The following is a 21,208-nucleotide window of genomic DNA, read 5'->3' on the forward strand; positions in this document are numbered from 1 at the left end:
AAAGTCTTTACCTCCGCTCCTGTGCTTATGCATCCCAATCCTGATGAGCCATTCTTTGTCGAAGCTGATGCTTCCAATGTGGCCATTGGAGGGATATTATCTCAAAGGGATAAAACTACTTGTCAGCTTCACCCTGTTGCTTATCGGTCCCGTAAGTTGACTCCAGCTGAGTTGAATTACTCCATTACTGATAAAGAGTTATTGGCTGTCAAGGATGCCTTTCAGGAGTGGAGGCACCATCTGTTGGGAGCTCGGCATGAGGTTACTGTGTTTACTGACCATCGGAACCTTCAATTTTTAAAGTCTGCTCGAACTCTGACCCCTAGGCAGTTGCGTTGGTCATTATTTTTTGCAGACTATAACTTCGTCTTGACTTATAAACCAGGTTCCATTAATGGTAAGGCAGATGCCTTATCACGTTTAAATATTGGAGAAGATTTTCCAGTATTGAAAAAAGAACTCATAATTCCTAAGGAAATGATCATCGGAGGGATTCAATTTCCAGATTTGGAAAGGTTTTTGGATCAGGAGTTAGCTTCTTTCAACCTTGAAGAAGGCGTCAAACTAGACGATGGCTGTGAGATGAAGATTGGCCGACCATATGTCCATGCAAAACTTTTCATTCCTAATATTGAACTTCAAACTTTGATTATTCAACATTCTCATTACGACATATTGGCTGGACCGAAGGGAGTTAAGAAGACCTTGGAGTTAGTACAACAGAACTTTTGGTGGCCATCCATGGAAGCTCAGGTGGGACAATATGTGGCCTCTTGTGAGCAATGCTTTAAGGGAAATCAGTTAGGATGGCACCACAAGGTTTACTACTTCCTTTGCCCCCTGCTCCTTATCCTTGGCACACAGTTTCAATGGATTGTATTGTAGAATTGTCCTCCAGTCAGGGTTTTTCAGTGATTTGGGTGGTGGTTTATCATCAAGATGAGTCACTTTGTTCCATTAAAATCCATCCCAAATGCTACCCAATTGGCTTCTTTGTTTACACAGCATGTAGTTAAGATGCATGGTATCCCAAAGGTGGTCATTTCTGATGGGGGCCCCAACTTGTTTCTCATTTCTGGAGATCATTCTTAAAGAGATTGGATATTGACTCTCGATTGTCCTCCAGTTTTCATCCAGAAACTGATGGTCAAACGGAAAGAGTAAATCAGGAACTGGAGCAGTATTTGCGTTTGTTTCTGATGGATCATGAGGGAGAATGGCCAGATCTAATTTGGGCAGCAGAATTTGCTTATAACAATGCAGAACACTCAGCTACAGGTTACTCTCCATTTTATTTAAACTCCGGTAGGCACCCAAACACATTTGTAGGTAGACAAGAGAATGATGTTCCAGCAGATGAGGTAGTGGTTCAGAATCTTAAAAAATGTTTATAAGCAGGCTACAGACAATATCATTAAGGCAAGGTTTATTATAAGAAATATGCAGATAAGAAAAGACGTTCAACTCTTACTTATGAGTCTGGGGAGGAGGTTTGGATTTTAACACGTAACTTGCGTCTTAAAGGAAGTCGGAAGTTCCAGACCAGATTCCTTGGTCCATTTTTGGTTGAGAAGATGATAGACCCAATTAGTGTTAAGATTCATCTGTCTCAGAAATTTAGGTTCCACTCTGAGTTTCATGTTTCTTTGTTAAGGAAAAGTCCGCCAAATTTGAGAAAGAAGGGCTCACCGAAGTCAGTTCAAATTCAGTCTGAAGAAGAGTATGAAGTCAAGCGAATTTTGGACTCTAAAATTAGGAAGGGAGAACTTTTCTATTTGATTGATTGGAAGGGTTTTGGTCCTGAAGAGAGAACTTGGGAGCCAAAGACTAATTTGCACGCTCCAAGACTGATCAGAGAATTTCACAAGAGACACCCAAACAAGCCTAGAGAGGTGCAGGGAGGAGTTTGGGTGTGGGGTACTGTCAGGACTGGTCAGACATCTCCAGTATTTGACCCCCAGTTGATTTCAGTGGTGTATCGGATCCATCAGGATCGGTTTTTTGAACCCTTTCAGACCCTTTCAAAACGATGTTCCTCACTTTTGTACCAAAGGCTATAGGTACAATTGCGGCAGTTTTCCAAGAAGGCCCCCACAATTTCTAGGTAGGTTGTCGGTCTAGTGTTTTTGACCGGCAACCATCACAGCTGAGTTTGCGGTTCCACATTAGCGAAACGGTGCACTTCAACTAAATTCCTGTGAGGAATGGACGCATTCTTATGTCGTCGTTCCTCTTAGACATTATAGTGGTTCGTGAGTATTTTGAAGACTCGCTAGAGCAGTTGGTTTCTTTTCCGCATCTGCGGTGAGTTTTGTTTCCGTAATTTATGCTCCTTGACAGAAGGATTTGTCAGTTAATATTTTGAAGGGGCAAGTTGTGAACATCTTTGTTCACAACTCCTAAGTACCAGTCAGCAGAGAAAGATTTTGAGAGCTACGTGCACATTCACGCACAGTTATATTTTGACACAGAGACTCAAATACTGAGATGTGTGTTACAGGAGAGACAACATGAAAATAATATTGTACATCAGTTAAAGCTTTTAGCTCAGAGATTATCAACACCAGGGTTCCACTGAAGGCTGACACTAGGCGAAACATCCATTTTTTTTTTTTAAATATATTTTTATTGCAGGAATCAGTAAAAAATTACAAAGTGGACCAGCATTATGAGTTCAATCGTAAATAGTAGAACACATCCCATCCCCCCTCAGTAAAACATTTCGTTACACAGCCATTCAGCCCACAACCCGAGGGTCGGGCGGCGATTACCAGTGAGGGCCCAATAGGAGGTCGAGGCCGGTCCGGATGATCCACAGTCCGTCATCTGCTTTTCTAAACCATCCTACGAAAAAGAAGCAAAAGAAAACCCCCCCAAAAAACTCTATGAACTAAACAGAACCCTCCCCAACCCTGCCATCAGCATATGGTAAGAGATGTAAAGGGAACCATGGGAGCATCCCCCGGGAATGCTACAGACTCATAAAGTACCACTGTCTATCGGGACTCGGGGCGAGTTGCATCCTCACTTTCAGAGTCGCTGGAAGCGCAATAATCCCTGAGGGCCTGCACTAATGTCTCCCATTCTAGCACTGCCTCCTGCGCCTTCTCGTTGTTGTGCCTCCTGGCTAACTGGTATCGCAGCGCGCTTTCCCCTGCCGCCCACTTCAAAAGTTCGCTGTGCCACCGGGCCCCCGTTGGACCAACCCTTGCCTTCCAATTCCTGGTCGCCTCCCGTTTAGCAAGGAGAAGCCCTAGATCGATGAATTTACTGGAGATTTTATTTTTGGGGGTATGCGGAAACCAGTGCAGGAGCCCCACCGCCGCATCAACCGATAAGGACCTCCCCGTCACTCCCTTCAGGGTGTCCCCCACCTCGAGCCAATAGGAGGACAACCCCGGGCAAGACCACAGCATGTGGAGGAGGTCAGCTCCAGGCGCTCGGCACCTGGGGCAGTCCGCAGAGTCCGTGGCAAAGTATTGTTGGATCTTCGCTGGGGTCAAATATGCTCTGTGGAGTACATAGAAGTGGACCAATTGAAAGCGGGCGTGGCGCGTGCCCTTCCAGGCCCGCCTCATGAGTTGTGACCAAGTCGTCTCCGGAATCTCCTTCCCCACATCCGCCTCCCAGCGGGTTCGTAAGGTGGTGAGGGGGGTTAACCCCTCATTGATCAGTCTGTTATACAGGCAAGTGACCGCCTTGACCGTACCCGCGGACATCATGACATACTGGCACACCGGGGATGTAGGAGGTTCCTCCAATCCATTCTTCCAGTGCGCCTGAATGGCTCGGACCAGGGCTGTGTGCAAAAGAAAGTCACCACGAGGAACATCAAAGCGGTCAATGAGCTCCTGAAAGGGCAGTAGTGCCCCATCTTCATAAAGGTCACCCACCAACTGCAGACCCGCGTCTTCCCAGTCCGCTAGTCATGACCAATCACCGCCGTGAGGCAGGGCCGTCAACATACCCAGAGGTATTTCGGGTGCATATGGCAGCCGAAGCTGTCCCCGGGCGTGGGCGCGGTTCCAGCATAGTCGGATGGTCTTTTCTTCGAGCGTCAGGTCCTGTAAGGCCAGATGTTGTCGCAGCGCGATGAAGGAGATAACATGCCTAGCCATCCCTGTACCCCTCTCGGTCTCTGGGCCTCGGAACTCTCTGGCGACCTCCTGAGTGAAGGTCTGTAGCTGCACTGCCAGGTAATACTTCTCAAAGTCCGGCACCGCGAGACCACCCTCAGCTTTCGGCCTAGTCAGGGTCTTGAGGGCCACTCTCCGGCGGCCCGAGCCCCAGAGGAATCCCACCACCATTGACCGTAGCAGATGAAAGGTGGCAGGCGGGATCCAAACCTGCAGTGCACGGAAATAGTACAGTAGCCGGGGGAGCGCCACCATTTTTAGAAGAGCGATCCGGCCCGCCACCGAGAGCGGCAGGGTAGCCCAGAAATCCATGCTACCACGCAGTGCGCGAGTGCTGCGAGCTATGTTCCCATCTAGGAGGTCAGTCGGGTCGTGGTAGATGTACACCCCCAGGTACTTGAAGCAGTCAGGTTCCCATCTAATCTCCCTACTAATGTCGGGGCTGGGCGTGCCCCTGCGAACCGGGAACAGACAGGTCTTGGCCCAATTCACCCGAAGGCCCGAGATCTCCCCAAACGCCGTGAGCGCCGATGCAGCCCCATTCAAGGCATCAATCGGGTCCTCAAGGAAGAGCAACAAGTCATCAGCGTACAGCGAGACATAATGTGGGCCCGATGGTGTCCGCAAACCGCCAAAGTGGGCTCCCGACCGGAGCAGCAGCGCCAGTGGCTCCACCGCCAGTGCGAAGAGAAGCGGGGACAGTGAACAGCCCTGCCTCGTGCCTCTCTCCACCGGGTATTGCGAGGAAATCAGCGGGCCTGCCCGTACCCTGGCCGATGCCAAGGCATACAGTACCGTAGTCCACCTGACGAAGCCCTCCCCTAGGCCGAACCGCAGTAGTACACTGCGCAGGTAGTCCCATTCCAAGCTGTCAAAGGCCTTTTCCAAATCCACCGAGAGGACCACCGGGCACGGGGCGTCCAAGAGCGGCTCTCCCAGTAAACGGAACAGCCTGCGGATGTTCATGGTCGTGTTCCGCTTGGGAATGAATCCGGCCTGGTCCTCGTGTACCAGAGAGCGCATGTGACCGAGCAGCCTCGATGCCAATATGCTGCTCAGTATCTTATAATCGACCGTCAACATGGATAAAGGACGGTAGGACGCCGGGTCGGATGACTCTCTTCCCGGTTGGAGAAGGGGAACCACTAAGGCCTCACACATCGAGCCGCCGACACAGCCGTTTCGCCTCTCTGTAAACTATCAGCATCCTCGGCACCAGGAGGTCAGCGTAGGCGGATTAAAATTCAATCGGAAGGCCGTCTAGGCCCGGGGTCTTATTCCTCGCCATCCTTTTAATGGCGCTGCGGATTTCACCCAGTTCGATGTCGGAGCCCAGAGCTTTCGCTATGTCCGGTTCCACTGTTGGGAGCTCTAGGGGTCGCAGGTAGTCCTCAATCAGGTCGGGGTCCCTGGCAGAGCAGCTGCGGTATAAGTGTTCATAGTAGCGCAGGTAGCAACTCAAGATCTCAGGCTGAGTGTGCACTTCGGCCCTTTCCGCCGTGCGCATTGACGTCGTTAGAGAGGTTTGGCGTGTGGGATTAGCTAACCACGCCAGCAATGCACCCGATCTGTCCCCCTCCGCGAGCGATCTAGCAGTATAGGCCTTGTAGTCGAAGCAGCGCAACCGCTCGACCTCCGCCGCCACCGCCTCCTTCGCCGCTGCCGTGCACTCCTGGAATTCAAGACGCCCGGGGCGGCGGAGTTCCAACTCACGGAGCTTCCGATCAGCCGCAGCCAAATCATCAAGGATGATTCGCCGCATGCCCACCTTTTTAGAAATGCAGTAGCCCCTGACCACCACCTTAAAGGCGTCCCATTCCAGCGCCCTCGATCCCGCAGTACCCCATTGGACGCGAAATATTCTGATATTTTATCCTCTAGGTCCGCCTTAAAAACTATGTCCTCCAAAATCTCCGGGCGCATTTTCCAGGTGGGCACAGCGGGAACCCCGGGAAACCAGCGAAGGTCCAGCAGGAGAGGGTTATGGTCCGAGATAGTCCTGGTCAGATATTCAGACCGGATCGCTGCTGAAGCCAACTCCACCGAGCCCAGAAACCCGTCCAGTCGGACGTGCAATTCGTGCAGGCTCGAAAAGTAGGAGTAGTCCCTAGTGTCGGGGTGTTGTGCCCTCCAGATGTCCGTGAGCCCCCAGTGCGTCTGCCATTCCCTCCTACCTTTAGCCACACGGCGAACCGGAGAGTCAGGGAGGGGGGGGTGCGAGCGGTCGGCCTCCATGTCCACTATTGAATTAAAATCCCCTCCGAGCAGGAGGGGCCCAGAGAAGAAGTGGGCCAACGAGCCCGATAACCTGAAAAGGAAGGCAAGCTGATCCACATTAGGCGCATAAACACAGCAAAAGTTCAGGTCCCTCCCCCCCAGTGTGCCTGAGATGGCTACGTAGCGACCCTCCGGATCCACCAAGGATTTCGTAACCTGGAATGGAACCCCAGCTCTGATCCAAATCAGCGCCCCCCTGGCATACGCTGAGTACGAAGTATAGAAGACCTGCCCTCTCCACCTACGCTGTAGCGCCGCCCCTTCCGCCTTGTTGAGATGGGTCTCCTGCAGCAGCGCCATTTGCACCCCTCTACGCACTAAATAAGCGTGGACTTTGTGGCGTCTAGACATAGTGTGAAGCCCCCGTACGTTCCAAGTAATGCATTTCACATTAGCAACATCTACCATTGTCCCATATCGTTCGTTCCGGGTCTCTCCACCTCGGTTCCAACAAAGAGAGAGCAACAATCAACCCAACACTGATGGCGGCCATTTTCCCCAACCAAACAACAACAACTCCCGTTCGGAACAAACCCCTGCCCACCCTCCCCAGAACAGGACCCAAATAGTACCATTCAGTTCCCATCCAAACCATACCCCCAACAATCCCACAATCCCCGACTAATCCTGCGGTCGCCGCCGCAGGAAGGCCTTAAGGGCTAGGTGCGGGCTGGGCGCCGGTAATGGGCCCTCGACTCTCGGGCTACCGAGACTAAAGTAAGCCCAAAACAAAAAGCTATGTCACGAGCAGGGCACCCCTCCCCCATTTTCACCGGAGTTCATGGGCAATCGCCTACCCCTGCCACCCCCGCTGCAGACCCCCACCCAAATGGAAGTAGCTCACCCCGTCATCCCTGTCCATCCAAAAGGTCCTCAACCGAGTTTGGAGTGATCACCGGCATGTGGACACTGTCGGTCACCGATTCCTCCGAGTCCGTTGGTGCCCCCTCGTCTCCAGGGTCCGTTTCCTCGATAATGGGGCCTTCTCGTGAACCAGACAGCGTAGACAACATCTCCAACACTCCCTTCCGCTCCGCCGATGTCTCCACAGTCGAAGGTCTGCCTGCCTGGCCACGGCGACTCCGAAGCCTTTTGGACCGCCGTCGCTGTCCAGGTTCTGTTGCCAGCTGAGATGACGAGCTGAAACCATCTTTACCAGCCCTATAGAGTTCGAGCCAGTTACAGACTTCCTCCGGGGAATCAAAGAACTGAGTCTTGTCATCAACGATGATGCGGAGCCTTGCGGGAAACAGGAGCGAGTATTGGATGCCCTCGCTCCGGAGTTCGTGCTTGATCGCCAGGAAAGAAGACCGTCTGCGCTGGGTCTCATAGGTGTAGTCCGGGAAAATGTTCACCTGGCTGTTCTCCACCTTGTAAGGGCCATTATGTCTGGCGGCATTAAGGATGAGGTCTCTGTCCCTAAAATGCAGCAAACGTGCCACCACCGGCCGTGGGGCGCGGCCCTGCTGCGGCGGTCTCGCTGGCACCCTGTGTGCTCGCTCCAGGGTGTAGAAGGAGGACAGGCCTTCCGGGGCCACTGTGTCCCGGAGCCAGGCTTCCAAGTAGGCCACCATGTCGCCATCTTCAATCTTTTCCGGCAGGCCCACCACTCGAATGTTGTTTCGCCTATTACGTCCCTCCGCATCCTCCGCTCGCCGCTCCAGGGCCTCAATCCGGGATAGGGCATCCTTCATCGTCGCGGCCAGGGTCTTCTGCGCGGGCTCTAAGGTCCTTACCGAGCTCTCCACTTCCTTGACTCTATCCGAGAGCTTGCCATGGTCTGCTCGAAGGAGGCCCAGGCTCGTCGCAACCTGGGCAATGTCCTGCTGGAGGGCCGAGCGCGTGGTCGCTATCGCCTCCAGGACCCGGTCAAATTGTTATTGCAAGTGAGGGCCACCAGAGCTCACCGGGTCCCCACGATCATCTTTGTCCGGGGCCTCCGAATCTGAGGCGGCCGGAGTGGTCCCCTTGGGTCCTCTCAGTTTTCCCATGGCGCTGGAGTCCCACGGTGGAAAGTCAGGCAGAGGCCCCTCCGAGTGCGGGCGCCGACTATGTTCCTACCGGCAGGTTGTCTTGGAGCCGAGGGTCGTCGATCTCCGTCTCCAGGGCCTATTGGTCTTCCGCAACCCCGGGCCGCGCCACCACCGTGTCGTCTGAGGGCACTGAGGAGGAGGCGGGACAATCGGCGCCAGGTCGGGTAGGCCCGCCGGGCCAATGAGGATCTAGAACGAGAGCCACCAGCGCCGCCGGAGACTTTGTGGCGGCAAGGCACAGTGCTGCCCATGGAGTTCAGTCACTCGGCGGGGTGAAGCCGGGTGCGGCTTAGGGGGTCGGTTCCACATACAGGGTCGCCAGACGTCCGTGTTCCGAGGTCAACGATAGTCCGGACCTCAGATCGTCCGGGATCGGTGACTGTGCTCAGATTCTGAGTCAAGCAACACCCAGACCATCACATCATAGGGAGATAGGAGGTGGAGGGTGCGCCGTGCCCAACGATGCTCCTCCGGATCAAGGGTCCCGGCCAAGGAGTCGAGAAGGTCCGGGTGCCATCTTGGGTCGCACTCCGCGGGTCCCCAAACTTCGATTTTCCATCGGATCAACCGGTTTTCGAGTTTCACCGGGCGTCTCAGCAGGTCCCAATCAGCCCGATCATCGGTTTGCAGGATCAACGCGGGCTCAGTCCCGGAGCCGAGCTCTCAGGCGACCATCGCCATCGGCGTCCAAGCCACGCCCCCCCTAGGTGAAACATCCATCCAGAGGTTCTACAAGTAGGTGTATATATTATATATATATAAAGATACTTACCACCTTTAGTGAAGCTTATCTTCATCACATCTCGCCAATTGTTTCCTGGAATTCTTCTGGAAAAGTATCCTTACCTGCAAAGAAATAAAGAGACATTGACATCAAAATATACAAGGTTATTTAAGGTAATAAGAGTTTAGAGTATAATTACATAGAGAATAGACATTGGAATGATAAATTAATCTATGTATGTAATAGATCAGCTTCACAGAAGAACGACGGAGGCAGGAACCTTGTAGAAAAGACTTCAAGAGAAAAAGTTAGCCACACTGCTAGAAAAGGTAATTATACAGAGGATATTATTAGAGAACTAAGTGCAGAAAGTAAATACAGTAGTTTGCATAGTTGCTCTTTTACAGGAAGAAGACTCGAGAATAATAGCAGTCCAGTTCAGCAGGAAGAAGATGTGGCATGTTTCTCTTTATCTCAATTGCCCTTTCCCCCGTCTTTGCTGTCAGGATCTATATGACGTTGGCATCTTAGTGAGGGATCAGAGGAATAGCATCTGCTCCTGCGGAAATCAAGGTTCTGGAAAGGCAGGTACTCAACACCTCCCTGGACTGGAAACAAGCATCCAAGGACCGGTTTCGGGCTTTCAGCCCTCATCAGCCTGGATAGCTTGATTCCAGTGGCATGGAGAGCAAGGGACTCAAGTATGAGCATACACGTCCCACTTGGGGTGACAAATGCAAAAACAACAGGTGATGGACAGAATGCAGAACAATGTCATACATTCACCACAGTATAGAGATCTGGACCTAAATCCATTTTCTTTTTGCTCACCATGCCATTCCAGTTTGATCCCAGTCATATGCAAATCAGTCTTGACCCTGTGCCCCATGGGAACAGTCCAGCCCGAACTGCCAAGCCAGGTCCTCCCTGGACTGGAAACAAGCATCCAAGGACCGGTTTCGGGCTTTCAGCCCTCATCAGCCTGGATAGCTAGATTCCAGTGGCATGAAGAGCATGGGACTCACGTCTGAGCATGCCCGTCCCACTTGGGGTGACAAATGGAAAAACAACAGGTGAAGGACAGAATGCAAAACAATGTCCTACATTCACCCCAGTACAGAGATCTGGGCCTAAATCCATTGTTTGTTTGCTCACCATGCCATTCAAGTTTGAACCCAGCCATATGCAAATCAGTCTTGGCCCTGTGCCCTATGGAAACAATCCATCCCGAACTGCCAAGCCAGGTCCTCCCTGGACTGGAAACAAGCATCCAAGGACCGGTTTCGGGCTTTCAGCCCTCATCAGCCTGGATAGCTTGATTCCAGTGGCTTGGAGAGCACCGGACTCACGTCTGAGCATACCCGTCCCACTTGGGGTTCTAAAAGGATCTCACTGGACACTCACAGGATTGTTAATAGTAAAAAGGAGTAGGTGAGTTCACAATACACTGTACTAGTAGAAATGCATATCATATTGTCACCCTTTTTATTCAGAGGGAGTGTGTAAGACATAAGTACAGTGATGAATAGAAGGTAATTAAAAAAACAGCATCTTGCGAGACTCTAACAGGATCATAAAAAAACTTGGAAAAAATGTATGATATTTTAATACACTCTGGTATGCAGACTTGTTATTGTAGGAAGGAGTCTTACTGGAGATGGTGTTTATCAGAGTCTTCTATTTACGCCCTTCAGCTTTGGAAGAGTTCTGAATAGGAAGTTAAGACTCTTCCCACACCCTACCACGCACAGCCTTCATACAGTAGAGAGGTCTCAGCGGAGAGGCAAGTCCCTCCGCACACCCTATTATGGAAACCTGTCATCTTGGAGAGAGATCTTAAAGGAGAGGTTAGTTCATCCACACAACCTACTACGCACACCCATTCTCTGAGAGAGAGGTCTGAAAGGAGAGCGTAATCCATCCGCACACCTTCCAACGCACAGCCATCATTTGAGAGAGAGGTGTGAAAGGAGAGGCCAGTCCCTCTTCACTCACTATTATGCACACCCCTCATTTGAGAGGTCTCAAATGAGAGGCCAAATCATCCACACACTCTCCGATGCATGACCATCATCTGAAAGCATACATGCCAACACTCCTGATTCAGGCAGGAGATGACCAATTTCAAGGCTAGTCTCCCACCTCTGGATTCCTGCATGCAGAAACCTGATTTGGAGCATTGTAAAATTGACCAAAAAAATAGTTGATGCCTGTCACGCACGCTCCAATCTCCCACTCCATGAATTAAGAGTTAGAGCTTTGTCCTAATTAGAGCATGTGAGAGGCCTCAACATTTTATTTTTTACCATTTTACATAGCGCAAAAAATAGAGTTTATAACTCTTCTTTTGTTTGTGCTGTTATTAAATTGTCAAAAACAAAATACTGATTGTATGTCCCCATACATACCAATTGACCCGATTCAGGCAGATTGCCTCTGCATCAATAAAAGTCAATAGGGAAAATACAGTATCCCAACAGTTTTTTAAAAATCTCCCACTTTCTTGTTCTAAAATGTAGGTATGTCTGCAGTTTCAAGAAGTGGGCTCATAGAAAAAGTAGGGAACACATTCAGTTGCATAACGTAAAATGATGAGGCTCAAGTGCATAATGTGAAAAGGGCATCTTAGCCCTCGATATTTCACAGATATTCAGTGGCCTTGGGCTGATTTGGGCCCCTCTGATGGGTTGTGTGGTCCCTGAAAGGGTGGGGGCGCTACAGCGACGCAGGGGCTGCAGGGTATTTTGTTAACGCTTCTACAACACTAGTGAATCCAGGGGCTTTATACCTTTTTTGCCCTGTGCTGGAACTGATGTGCTCTGTGCATTCCCTTTTTTTTTAGCATCTTCAGCCCATACACTCACTACTTGGACATGTATGTGTTGAAGATGTGAAAAATATATGCACAGACCCCTTCTGTGTCAGTCAAAAACAAGATCACGATTAAGTCTCCCGGACTTCCATTTAAACTTATTTTTACATATAAATACAACGGAAAACCTTTTTTCTTTGCCTGCATTTATATACAGAATGAAATGGGAAAATACTGACAAAACAAATGGTCCTGCCCTCTCAGTGGGCAAGTCTGTGTCTGAAACCCTGCCACCAAACTGCTGCTAGGGAGGAGGGAACAAGTTCAGCTGGGAGCGCTGTGTCTGCAGGGACCCTCCATCACCCCTCGCCGCGGTGATCAAAACTCATCTACAAGCAGCGGTCACCCTTCCACAAAGACGAGCTTCAAAAACAAACAGGTAACCACCAAAAGGTAGCTTTTATAAAGCCTTACTCACTTGTTTAAACAAAGCACTCTCCTCTTCTAATAAATGTAATGTCAACCAGCAAAGCTTAACTGTTGTGCCATTATGACGGCTTTATATGGTAACCTCTGCATTAAGCCGAAAGAGAAAGGAGATCGGCAATGAAGTGGAAACAGGTAGAAGGTAAATTGTTGGCGCAGTGCAAGCAGCCGATGTCCATTAAGAGGTGGGAAAACACCCCAGGGCATCGACTGCAGCCACAACAAACTTTCGTTTTTGTTGTATGGGAGGAAGAGGGAGGTCGATGGGAGAAGGGCATAGGGGCAGACGTGTCTCCAACAGCTATCAGCATAGGGTGACCCGTTTTGCCAGGACGGTCCCAGTTTTTAACCAGCTGTCCCAGCAAATTTCAAGAAATGTAGCTCATGTCCCTGTTTTTAAGGAGGGTCGCCTGAAAAAAGTGGGAGATGTTTTTTATGTTTGACAAAGCAGGGATGGATAGCAGTTGTTTCAAGAAAGCAATTAAATCAACAGGCAAGCTACTGGCTTTAAAAATTGCCTTTTTATGTATGTTCTTACTGCCTGTTGTGTAATTCTCTGCTGAGGAGCGCTCTCATCGCTTGAAATAGAATTGTAGTCCTTCTTTTATTTTTGTGAAGTGTCCCGGTTTTTGCCTTTAAAATTCTGGTCACCCTATATCAGCATAAAGCCTGGCTGCACCCCTTGTTGAGTATGCGCCGCTGTGGAGCAGTGAGGCTGCGTGAGTGATGTGCAGTTCAGTTAGAATTACCTATTTTTACTTAGCAATCGCAGCCAAAGTCAAGTGGCACTTAAATAACAGATGTGAGTAATGCCCCACCTGTGCTCTACATTTTATCCTACCCTTCCTTTCTGCCCTGTGTTATGTTGCGCTATTCAAGTTTATGGTTTAATGGTATGCGGTCAAGCAACTATGCATATAGAACTATAACCATATACCAAACTATCAGCCTGATTCATGAAGCAAAATTGCGCTCGCAATAGCTGCGAAAATGCTATCGCAGGTGCAATTTCCCAAATCGGTATTCACCACGAATATAGCGAAATCGCAAACACAGAATTGCGAAATCGCAAAAGGTTTCGCAGAATCCCGGCAGTAGACCATTAGCGATTCGGAAATAGTGAGAAATCACGGAATCTGCGAAAATAATAGCGAATTCGCAATACAATCGCTATCGGTATTCATGGAAAATCGCAATTAGCGAAAAAACCCAAAATCGCTGTTTGCGAGGCGCAATTTAAGGACAACCCAAAGCAGGTGGTAACCATCAAAGCCTTTGTAAAAAAAAATCGAAAAACCGTTGGCCAATCAGTAACTGGTGCAGGCCTGACCAAACACACTTAAGAAGAAACAGCATCAGCATAAGGAGTGTCAGAATGCCAGGACTGTACATGGTGGTCAGGCGGCGAAGGCTACAGCGAGCAGCACGGAGGAGACGCAGAATCCAGGACAGGATATTCCGCCAGCGGGTCACCCTGCTGGGCCAAACCAGAGAGCAAATATACGCAAAGTACCGACTGAATGGGGCAATGATCATCAAGCTAATTCAGGACCTTGACCCCCTGATGCAGCACCCAACAAGGCGGACCAATGCCGTGCCAACACATGTCCAGGTATTGTGTAGCCTGCACCTCCTGGCCTCCGGGACCTTCCAAGGGATAGTTGTGGCTGCTGGGGGGATATCCCAGCCCACCATGTCCCGCTGCCTAGGGAGTTTCCTTAACTCAATGCTGACCCAGCTACACCACCACATCAAATTTCCCACCAGCCAACAGGATTTGGATGAGACCAAGCTTCAATTCTACAATGTTGCCCATTTCCCAATTCCCAATTGTGATAGGATGCATTGACTTTACCCACATCCACATCTGCTCACCAGCTGCAACAGAGTACATGTACCGCAATCGCAAGTCCTACCACTCCCTCAACATCCAGATGGTCTGCAATGCTAAGACATACATCACGGACATAGTGACACAGTACCTGGGGAGCACACATGCCTCATTCATAATCAATCAATCATTGACACTTATAAAGCGCGCTACATACCCGTAGGGTCTCAAGGCGCTGGGGGGGGGGCGCTACTGCTCGAACAGCCAGGTCTTCAGCTTCTTCCTGAAGGAGAGGTGGTCTTGGGTCAGGCGCAGGTCGGTCGGTCGGGAGTTCCAGGTCTTGGCGGCCAGGTAGGAGAAGGACCTTCCTCCTGTAGTCGCTCTTCGGATGCGGGGGACGGCGGCGAGGGCGTGGTTGGCTGATCGGAGGTGGCGTAGTACGACACAGCGGTCTCCACACACGACTGGCCAGGGGAGACTTTGGGGAAGGACACCTACTTGGTAAGTACACTTTGCCCACAATGTCACACTGCGATGAAGTAGCTGCGCTGCACAGGCACTCACCCTCTGCTCCTCTCATTCAGGTGACAGTGGCTACGCCCTCCGTGAATACCTCCTCACCCCATACCTCAACCCTGCTACACCACAGCAACGGCGTTACAATGTAGCACACATACGCACAAGTAATTGCATTGAGAGGACTTTTGGGCTACTGAAGAGCAGATTCTGCATACTGCACAAGACAGGCGGAGCCATGTACTACATTCCTGATGTGTGCTGCCGCATTGTGGCTGTGTGTGCAATACTACACAACATTGCTACCAAGCGCCGGATACCTGTAGACATCTCTGGCAGTGAGTCGGAAGGGGACGACCGGCCACCTGCACATGTGCGTCATGCACGCGGGGAGAACCCAGCTGAAGGCCACAGACGCCACAACCACATCACAATGAACAGTTTCTAGTGCACCTCTCCTCACCCAAAACTTCACAATTGCATGCAAATGGAAATAATGACAGGAGGCCGATGTATGATGCAAGAATAAATATTATTGTTGAAATCACAATAATAGTGTTAAGTTTCTATCCTTTCTATGCAAGCAGTATTGCCCCATACTGCTGCGAACAAAACACAGGACAGGCTTGTAGTGTCAGCATGCCCCAGCAAAAGTAAATGAAACTCAAGTGCGCCTCCGGCGCGCAGCACCCAAACGCCTCTCCGGCTCCTCCTCTGCCACGGCACGTGACCCTGCAGTGGGCCTGGTGCTGGGGCGTAACACGGCAACCTGTGAGGCAGACAGGCTGCTCACACTGGAGGTGCCCTCGCTGGTATCATCCCCCCCAACATTGCCTGGCCCAGTGGGATGGAGTGCCAGTACGGCAGTGGTGACCTGTTCCAACACTCGGGCCACGTCCTCACAGCATTGGATCAACTGCTGCTGCTGCGCCAGGGACCGTTGCGACAGCTGGGAGGTCTCATTCCCTATAACATAGTTAGAGCGGGTGTATGCGGACAGCCGCGTCAGTAACTGCCGGTGGCGGCGGCGGGCGGTGTTGCGCTGCGACATGAGCGCAGCAGTGTTTGCCTCCATGGCTGCTGTCATGCGGTCCATTCTGTCTGCCACATTTGCCACATTGCGGCCAATGTTATAGAGCTGCATTTGTATCGCCCCTTGCCGTCGTGCCTGCAGTTGGTGTATGCGTAGCATTCGACGCTCATTGCTCAAGCCTGGCACGCGCACATCCATCCCCCTCCTGGCGCTGCGTGCATTGTTCTGCAGGTGAGCCCTGCCATGCCTGCTCTGCTGGCTGGCCACAGTGGGTGTGCGCTGTGTCACCGCAGTCGCTGGACCAGATGTAGAGGGTCCAGCTGGTGGTGGAGTTGAGGTAGGCAGAGGTGCTGCGCCTGATGGTGGTGGCGCAGATGCTGTGGCCCTAGCTGCGGGGGTAGGTGCTGCGCCTAATGGTGGTGGCGCAGATGCTGTGGCCCTGGCTGCGGGGGTAGGTGCTGCGCCTGATGGTGGTGGCGCAGATGCTGTGGCCCTGGCTGCGGGGGTAGGTGGTGCGCCTGTTGGTGCAGGATGTGTCGCTGTTGGCACCTCCTCGGCATCCTCTGGTTGGTCGTCGATGAGCAGCCTGTCACTGTCGCTGCTGTTGTCAGCACCACCTGTGAGGGGAAGTGGACGTTCATTAGTTGCATGTATCTGTCACACGTGCAGTTGCTACATGCATGCTGGATGACATTCCCTGACTGGCTGTGGCATTGCGTACTTTGGGACATGTCTGGCTAAATTGGGGTACTTGTACATTGTGGGCAGACTACATGTCCCACAATGCTTTAGGGCATTACCTAATGTGCATGGATGGCACGACTTTGGAAGATTATGGGAGGCTATAGGGTCATGGCCATTGATAGGGGACAGGGTCGCAGTCGCATGCCACTTACCTTGGCTCTCTTGGGTGGGGCGGGATGAGTCCAATCTGATGACCCCAATGCACGCCTTTGGCTCTAAGGTATCCTCCACGCGGTCCTCCATGGGGGTGTTGGGAGGGACTGTGGGATCTCCCCCTCCAGTGGCCAGGGTCTCGCCCAGCCTCTCTGCCACCCTCTCCTTGGCACGACCTCGGAGGTCGTACCACCTGTTCTTGAGCTCCTCCAGTGACCTGTGTGCCACGCCCACAGAGTTGACTTGGGCCGCTATCCCAAGCCTGATTCGCTGTTTCTCCGGCTCAGGCACCCTCCTGGATTCTCTCCCAAAAAGTTTTGGGTGGTTATCAACCACCCATCAATGAGGTGCTCCAACTCCTGTTCGGAGAATTTGATCTTCCTCTTGCGCCCGGTGTTGCTGGGCCCTGGTACAGCCTCCTCTGCCATTGCTTCAGTAAGAATAGTTGTGGATTAGCAAGTTTGCTGGTGTCCTGGTAGGAGCTCAGTCAGTTGCAGCCTCGAGATCAGCCTCACTGTTCTGAATGGGGGTGGGAACTGGCTGCTTCCTGGTTGTGATGTCATCACTGTGCTCGAAATGCGACTTCCCGTTTTTCCGATCTCGCGATTTTGCGATCTCGCATTTTGCGATCTCGCAATTAGCGATATCGCAATTAGCGATATCGCAATTCCTACACGGATGTTGGCGGAAATAGCGATTATTATGCGATTTCCGTAAATCGCTAACGCTTTTTGCGGCCGCGTGCGAATCGCATTATTTTCTCGGTAATATTGATGAATGCCGATCTGCGATTTCTAAATTGCGATTCGCTGTAAATCGCAATTTGAAAATCGCAGATTTTGGATTTCATTAATCAGGCTGTATGTATATAGGTATAACAACATACAGAGTCTGGAAAAGTTGGCACCATTGATTCATATATTAACACCTGGTATTGAAAGCTCTAACAGACTGCAAAAACTGCTGTTCTAAATCTCACATACAACAAGTGATATGGTGTGGTATATGTCCTTCGCATGATATTCATTTGTTTGAGGAATTCCCCATAGTGCCAATATCAGAACACTGTTCTGTACAGCTAAATATGCATGACTCTTTAGGTATTTCTGGAATTTACAATGCCTCCTGAGATAAGTCGTCTTCTAGCGCATGCTAAGAATGACCTGATATTCAAGGCAGTCAAAAAAGCATGTTGGTGATGTACCCGCTAAAAGTAACTATATATCTGATGCAGCGATTTTATGCAGAACTGTCAAGTTTGCAATGTTAACACAAAATAAAAATGTTAAAAAAAATAATAAAAAAAAAGCATGTTGGGTTCCGCAAGCAAAGTTGGCATTCAGTCGCTGCCTGTAACAAGCTCAATCAGTGCTCATAAGCTTGCTTGGTTTTTATACGTTTCTTCGCGTTTTGGTTGTGAGGTAGCAGTCTACATTCTGATGGCTGGAGAGAGGGCCTACCAGAGTCCGGGGCCTGGAACTTCTAGACTCTCTGCATGCTTATGTCTTCGAGCAGACACTCCCTGTGATGGCTGACAAAATACGAGTAAAGGAGGGAGCAATGCTTTGACATATTGCCAGACAGCTGCGCAAACGAGATCTAATCAATACCACTAATTCACAGATCTTTTCTTAGAGGACATTTCAAAAACAACTATAACAACCTGTAACAACTGAGTGCAAGTGTTCATGGCTATTTAAATACATTTGGAAAAATACTAGCTGCAATGTCTTCTTTTGCTTGCAACAAAAATAAATGTGGATAAACACAGATAAAATTACCGTAAAAATAATATGGATAAATACAGACAGAAATGTTAAAAAATAATAACCATAAAACCGGGAGCCCTAATTATGTTATGACCCCTAGCCATATCATGAAGAGCTGAACTGCTTCAGCACAGGGCCATGTCCTGATTTTTTGCAGCTGAGGTGTCTAAAGTTCATATATATAACTCAGAAATATTCAAAGTTAATGCATGAACGTTAGGCCGCTCAAGTCAGAAGCAGAGAGCGGCGATCCCTGCTCTCTGTCCTTCATGTGCATTTCATTCATTAATTTGGAGAAATTCCAAGTTCTATGTATAAATTTGAGCCATCTCAAATGCACAAAACACGCTCTCTGCTCTATGGTGAGCCTGGTCAGCTCTTGATCGTAGGGTCCAGGGAATTCTACAGCCATCAGGCCTGTATACTTGCCGCATTTACTTGCATTATAGACACAGAGAGGATAAGTCACAAAGCTTTTTTTCTGTCAGATCAGGCTTGGACCAGGAAAACATTTAAATGTACACATCATGGGGCATATTTACAAAGAAATGGTGCAAGGCAGCGCAGTAAGCAGCAGCGGTCCATGGAGGTAAGCGCAGTGGGGCGGGCTGGGGCAGATGACGACAGACAACGGAATAGGATTTACTTAATTTCCCCAATTCTGTCGTCTGTCGACTACCCCCCTCCCGCCCCACCGCGCTTACCTGCAAGAACCACCGCTGGCAGTAAGTAAAGTTGCTGTGCTGTATTACATTCCCTGACATAGCAGAACTGTACCATATATTTTAAGAAATGGTGCAGTGCTGCTCCCTCCATGCACCTATGTACTTTGGGCTTCCTAGCGCCAACACAGGCACCCTCGTGCTGTAGTGGTAAAGTGGCTGCATTGTAATCCGAACAGTTTTTGTGCAGGAAGGCATACCTTCCAAACCGATAGTCTGTGAAACTAGTTCCTTTTTATGTGTTTTCTGAAGCACATATGAAAAGAGGAAATAGCTAGGAGAAATATTTCTCCTTTTTAAGTCAGCTTCTGGAAGGTACACAATTTTTTGGGCAGCCCATTATGACAACTCTTTGAAAATGTGTGTTTGCGTCAAAATCTATGGGTGGAAGCACAGGGATTTCCAAGCACTACCCATAGAACACATGCTCTGTGTTCATTTTTAGGTCGAGCCTAGCGCAACACGTATGCGCTGCGCTAGAAAATAACCTCTTGGAGTCACTTCAGCTTTACAGCAAACTCGTGCATGTGGCTAAAAAAAGCCACACGCATGAGTTTGCTGAAAAGCGGAAGTGATTGGCCATTGCTTTCAAAAATGGAAAGCTCGCAATTGGCCAAAGGCGGGTGCATGTCTCGCCTTCTCTTGAAAAATGTTAACTTCCCTGGCCTAGGGACGTCGGGAGCGTACAGCAGTGCGGCCGGATGCCAACTGTATTCCTGACATTCCTTGTCCATTAGCGCGGTCGCTTTAACTTTCGTGGCCACGCTTGTTCAATTTGGACACGCACATGCCTGTTGTTGGCGGACCTTCCCATTCGCTCCAATGTAAAAGTCTACAATTCCCTTCGATACATCTTTACTGGGATGGTTGTTTGTGTAAAACCCTGTTTTCCTCATTCTGTCTACTCCAGTGTATAACACGCCTCTTAACAATTCTTACTGCTTCCCAGAATATTCCTAGGCGTGCTTCTTTTGTGGCAAAGCATCTAAGCAGGTATGCGCGCTAGATCAACGCCGGTGGCAGTCATGTTCTTATTTGCGTCCGTCTGGGGTGCAGTTAACTGACGAAGGAACACTTTGTGGCGAAAGACAGCATCTGTGATCTTTTGGACATAGAAGACTCAGCTGGAGATCATGCTTGGAAGCTTGAAGTCTGATGTTTAGGCTTTCGCTTCCTAGTGCAGTGCACATCCAGATGGGAATGCGCATGCGTCTGGGATCGACAGGCGAGCCTTTGGACAAGCCTGTAACAGCTTGCTCATTCTTTTACCAGAAAGGTGCTTTTTAAACAACCAATACACACAGGAGTCATGTTTGTTAGGAGTTTTTTTTGCCCACCGCTTGATCAAAGGCAATGGATGAAGCAACAACTATGGCTTCATTTTATATAATATTAAAAATGCTTTCTTTTTGTGGGGGAAGTTGTGGTGTACAGCGCACCATTATCTTCTGCCGAGTTTGCCCTATTTAAAGGTGAAAAAAAGTGTCTCCTTGAAGTTACATATAAAGCAGCGAAGGGTGGTACTACTGCAGGTTATTTCTTTTTTTACCTGAGTGTGAGGGCAAAAATGGCGAGCCTGATAGGGACCCGTCTCAACATCTACTTTAAAAAACTGCCAGTGCTTAGCACTGGCAGGATCCGGCCCACTTAAAGCCCTGGCCACAAGTATCAGTAACGCTGTGTTTGATCAAATAAACAGGCATGTTTTAAACCTGATTCATCCGCTTCTCTTTGGACGAAACTGCGCTATAGAACAACATCTTTTATTATTAATTTCAAATAAACACGCTCACGCTATCCTTTGTAGTTTAAGAGGACTTCTCCTGTGTCTTTTCCCTTAAAATTCGCCCAGTAGCAGGTTTTCTGCTGACTCCTATGCGCGGCCTTGTTTGGCTGTGCCATAAGCGGTCTTACTAATGAACTTGCTTTTTAGGTCGAGCCTAGAATCAGCCGAGCTCTAGCTAAACACTTA

This window comes from Lissotriton vulgaris, chromosome 10, assembly GCF_964263255.1.
Source record: "Lissotriton vulgaris chromosome 10, aLisVul1.2, whole genome shotgun sequence".
NCBI lineage: Eukaryota > Metazoa > Chordata > Amphibia > Caudata > Salamandridae > Lissotriton > Lissotriton vulgaris.